This window comes from Trichomycterus rosablanca, chromosome 8 (genome assembly GCF_030014385.1).
Source record: "Trichomycterus rosablanca isolate fTriRos1 chromosome 8, fTriRos1.hap1, whole genome shotgun sequence".
NCBI lineage: Eukaryota > Metazoa > Chordata > Actinopteri > Siluriformes > Trichomycteridae > Trichomycterus > Trichomycterus rosablanca.
In genome coordinates, this window is record NC_085995.1 from 39,435,031 (window position 1) to 39,440,773 (window position 5,743).

General features: G+C 37.1%; 1 non-coding gene across 1 annotated transcript; it reads left to right on the forward strand.

Annotated features, from left to right (window-relative positions):
• The first annotated feature begins 5,214 nt into the window (after window positions 1-5,214).
• LOC134319691 (5S ribosomal RNA) lies at window positions 5,215-5,333 on the forward strand. The gene has a single exon (XR_010013545.1). It is a non-coding gene; the product is annotated as a 5S ribosomal RNA (ribosomal RNA).
• Window positions 5,334-5,743: the final 410 nt, after the last annotated feature.

The following is a 5,743-nucleotide window of genomic DNA, read 5'->3' on the forward strand; positions in this document are numbered from 1 at the left end:
TTGCTCACCTCACCGTCATCGTTCCGAATCATCCCAGTGGTTTTCAGCAGGGTTAAAGGTCAGATTATCCACACAAACCCAAGTCTCACTTTGTGAACCATGCTGGAGAACAAGTGAAACGGCCTTCCCCAAACTCTTGGCACATATTTAACTCTATACATCTGATATTTTTCAGAAAACCCTCGCTCTGGAACCTCTTTAATTAGACAATGTACGTACTGGCATGTTTTCAGAAAGTGGTAGAATAATAAAGCACCTGGATAAAACCCATGTGGACGTAAGGAGAACATGTAAAACTTCCTACAGTCAGTGACTAAAAACTAAAGATCAAACCCCTTTTTTTAAGATGATGACAGCCTTTACTCTTTTAAAAAGGCTTTGCACATGGTTTTGGAGTGTCCCTGTGGGAATTCATGCCTATTCAGTCAAAAGAACACTTGTGAAGTCAGTCACGCACACATGTTGAACTATTGGTTGAAGCCCTGCGATGGATTGGTTCATCCAGAGTTTAAATCTCAGCGGTGCTATCACCCGGTCAGGCGTTTGCATGTATAAGATTGTTTAATGTCCAGAGAAAATAAGGGGTTTGGCTAATATAATAATTAGGATAAAAATCAGACTACATTTTGTACATAAATAACGTAGAAATGCAAGTAAAATCCCAGACACAATGTTTATTATTTTAATTTATTTATTTAATTTAATTGCATTTATTTATTTTGTTGTATTTTGTTGTATTTATTTTGTTGTATTGATTACCAATAATAAATTTAATTTAATGTACTTAGTTGTTTTAATTTATTTAGTTGTATTTATTTATTTACTTGAATTTGTATTTATTTGTATTTATTTTATTGATTAAATTTAGTATGTTTAATTGATTTAGTGGTATTTATTTATTTACTTATTTATACAATTAATTTAATTTAATTTACTTTGGTTTGAATTTATTTACTTGTATTTTTATTTTATTGAATTTATTTAATAGTATTTATTTAATTTAATACATTTAATCAATTTAGTGGTGTTTATTTATTTAATTGTATTTATTTATTTCATTGATTAATTTTGGGAGATTTAATTTAATTTACTTATTTGTTTTAATTTATTTAGTAGTTTTATTTATTTAATTGTATTTATTTAATTGAGATTTCATAGATTTAATGTAATTTACTTATTTATTTTGATTAAGTTAGTTGTATTTCTTCATTTGTTTGATTTCTTCATTTGTTTGTTTTTATTTACTTGTATTTATTTAATAGTATTTATTTATTTGATTTCATTTAATTAATTTAGTTGTTTTATTTATGTAATTGTAGTTATTTACTTGTATTTATTTAATTAATTTAATTTAATGTATTTAATTGATTTAGTGGTATTTATTTATTTAATTGTATTTATTTAATTGATTTAATTTAATTGATTTAGTGGTATTTATTTATTTACCTGTATTTATTTATTTAATAGATTTAATTTAATTGATTTAGTTGTTTTCTTTATTTATTTAGTTGGTAGTTAGTTAGTTAGTTGGTTAGTTAGTTAAGGACAGAGGTTCCAGCTAACACCCTGGGTGGAATCTACTCCTTTAAACCAGTGCGTCTCCTGGATTAGAGCCGCTGAAAGCAGAGACGTGGACGTTTATCCTGAGTGGTCAGCTGGATGTGATCCAGGTCACCGGAGAGGTTTATTTAATCAGAGCTGCACGGCCGGGACTCTGCAGTCTGGACATTAGCAACCGGTTCTGTGTTCATCTCTGACCAGCCTCAGAAATTTCCTCACCGGCTACCAGAGATCTAATTTATTTACTGTTATCAGCATGCGCTGGGGTGGATAAGCTTCAGTGTTAGGAGAGGCAGAACAGACTCACTACAGGAGGAGAGGGTGGTGTACAGGAACATACATCCTGGGGTCCCGGGTTCGAGCTTTCACTTGGTTAACTACATTCACTTAGCTGTAAATTACAGTAGCTCACTAGTGCTGGGATCCAGGGTTCAAATATCAGCTGTGCTATCAGCCGGACACCTACCCAGACATGATTGAGGATGTCCAGGCTGTGTTACGCCCACTGTTCCTCTGTGGACGCGTGTAAAATTAATACTGTAACACGACCACTGTCTTTTGTATGGCAATAATTGCCTTTACTCTTTATGGAAGGCTTTCCACAAGATTTTGGACTGTTTCTGTGGGAATTTATGCCTATTAAGCAATCCATGTTGAACAAGAATCATCACAGTGGTTTTTAACAGGGTTAAAAGTCAGGGCTCGGGATAGTTTCTCCACACCAAACTATGTCTATAGCCAGGATAAAGCAGTATAACTAACTAACTAACTAACCAAATAAAAAATAAATAAATAAATAAATATTAAAAGGTAAATAAATAATAAAAATAAATAAATTAATACATAAATAAATAATAAATAAATAATAAAAATAAATAAATAATAAACATAAATAAATAAATAAATAAATATTAAAAAGTAAATAAATAATAAAAATAAATAAGTAAATAAATAAAAAAATAATAAAAAATAATAAAAATAAATAATAAATAAATAAATAAATACATAAATAAACATTAAAAGTAAATAAATTAAAAAATAATATATAAGTAAATAAATAATAAAAATAAATAAATAATAAAAATAAATAAATAAATACTCACCCAGAGACAACAAACCCACAGAAATAGAAAGTTAAATATTATTTATTTATTTATTTGCTATTTGCACAGGCGTCTCTGGCTACTAACCAGGGTCCTCCAGCTTCGAAGACCCAGCCCACTTTTTAGTCCAGTATTTTCCCACCCAGCAGACTAGCGGCCGATTTTTTCTGCTGTACTGTCCGCACTGCCAATTGTGCCCGCTAGGGGGCGGCCAGAGCTGAGATTCAAACTCTGGGAGATCGGTGTAATCCTACTTTTTCTTCAATTCTGCAGATTACGTGGCAAAATAAAAGCTGAACGCCAAATTGGTTTTGCCAGCAGCTGACCAGTGTAATGAAACTGGCATATTTAGGCAGAATTATTTTTACTGCGTCATTTTACCCGGTGAAATTTATTTAAAGGGTCGTTTAACACGTAGAGACTCGCTGATGGGACTTTGTGGGGTATTTATTGGTACTAAAATGAGCTCGTTACTTTTAAATAGATGGCCACGATTTAAAAGTGAAGGTGAATTCGGGATTGATCAGGAAAGCGAATTCCCTAAATCGCCCTTCATTTCCTTTATTTAATTGTTGGTACGCTATATGGACACCCCAATTTCATTTTCAAGCTCTATAAAGACATGAAGCAAAGCTCAGCCCCACACAAATGCTGTCCTCTTTTGACTGGACGGGCACAAATTCCCATACACAGACATTATTCCAATTCTTGTGAGAAGCCTTTTTAGAGGTGTGAAGATCACACAGAGGTCGGTCTATTTAAGGATGCCTGACAAGCTCATGGTCAGGCGTCCGAATACTTTTGGAGATATAGTGAACGTCCCAGTACTTTCATCACAGAGAGAAGCAGCCCCATGTCATGATGCTCTCACCTTTATTATTCACTGAACTGGAACACCAACATCAGCACCCAGCCATACAAAGGCTGTCATCTTTTAACTGAACGGGCACAAATTCCCACAGACATACTTCATACTGTATATACTGTCCAGCAAGCTCATGGTCAGGCGTCTAAATACTTTTGGCCATATATTGTACATAGGTTAGTATGGGGTAGTACTTTCATCACAGAGAGAAGCAACCCCATGTCATGATGCTCCCACCTTCATTATTCACTGAACTGGAACTGCAACTGAGGCTTTATTGACCAACATCCATGCAAATGCTGTCATCTGTTGACTGAACGGGCACAAATCCCCACAGACATACTTCAAAGTCCTGTGAGAAGCCTTCTCAGTTCCTCTCATGGTCTGGTGTCCAAATACTTGTGGCCATATAGTGTATTATGCGCTCAGGAGGCGCAGTGGTAAAATAAGTTAGCTCACTAGTGCTGGGATCCAGGGTTCGAATCTCAGCCGTGCTATCAGCCGGGCATCTACCCAGACATGATTGACAATGTCCAGGGTGTGTTACGCCCACTGTTCCCTTCATCCCACGGCTAATTTTTAATATTGATGACAGCAGTCATCTCCAGCGGTGAATGAAATCAGATGTTTATACAGTTCGGGATGCGCGGGATGCAGACGCGCGGGCATCATTTGGACCGTCCTGCTCTACTTACCCCCGCGACGCCCGTCAGCCCGAGCGATGATTTACACCCGGCAGCTGCTGATACTGCCGAGATGCTTAATGACGAACAGCAGCGCGCCACGCCAGCGCGGAAATTGAAAATAAAGTGTTTTTATTATTATTATTATACACTACACAGGGGAAGAAATAAATAAATATAAATATTTGGACACCTGCGCATTAATATGATGCTTCTGCCTGCTGATGAGGCATCCACTCTTCTGGGAATACTTTCTATGGTATTTTGGAGTCTGCCTGCTGGAATTTCTGCCCTTGTAGATAAAAGAATATTAGTGATGTTGGCACAGGGGTACATTCATGCTGGAACAGAAAAAGCCTTCGACGAACCACGTCCACATACTTTTGACCGATAAGTGTGTATGTGATTTTCTACATGGACAAAAGTATTAGGACACCACTTGTAATTTCTGAATTGATGTGTTTTAGCCACAACAGTTGCTAACGTTTAATAAATCCATGTGTTTCCATATTTGTAGCAACAGTTTAGGGAAGAACCTTCCCCATTCCAGCATGAAGCAAGTTCTATAAAGAGCTCGGTTTACATTTTCAGCACTTAGCAGACGTCTTTATCCAAAGCGATTTACATTACAGTTACAGTAAACAGTCTGAGCAAACAAGCGTTAAGGACCTCGCTCAAGGGCCCAACAGTGGAAACCTGGTAGTGGTGGGGCCTTCTGATTACTAGTCCAGTACCTTTACCACTAGGCTACGGCTTCCCTCTACGGTTTTAAAGAAACTCTCGTGTCCTGCACAGTGTTGGATTGAATCAGAACATCAACTGAGGTTTTCTTGACCAACATCAGTGCTCAGTCAGACAAATGCTGTCCATTGACTGAATGGGCACAAATTCCCACAGACATATTAAATCTTGTGAGAAGCCTTCTAGCTGAAAAGGCCACACAGAGGTCACTTTATAATACAGGTTTTTTTTTATACTGGTTGTCAGAAGGTCATTGGTTCAAGCTTACGGCCACACCACCTTGAGAACGCCTGATCTCGTCCGATCTCAGAAGCTAAGCAAGGTTGGGCTCAGTCAGTACCTAGATGGGAGACAGCCTGGGAATACTGAGTGCTGTAAGCTCTTTTTTTTTTCTGGGACAGTGGTAGCCTAGTGGGTAGGGCTTTGGGCTATCAACCGGAAGATTGGCGGTTCAAATCCAGGCTCTGCTAAGCAGCCACTGTTGGGTCCTTGAGCAAGGCCCTTAACCCTGTCTGCTCCAGGGGCGCCGTGCGATGGCTGACCCAGCGCTCTGACTCCAACTTCCAAATAAGCTGAGATATGTGAAGAAATAATTTTATTGTACTGTACAACTGTATATGTATATATGACAAATAAAGTATATCTTAATACTGGTTGTCTTTGAAACAGGACGTCCAACAAGCTCGTGGTCAGGTGTCCAAATACTTTTGGTCATATAGTGTATATACACACACACAAACACACACACACACACTTCTGACGGTTCTTCGATCTCCATCTGGACCAATTTT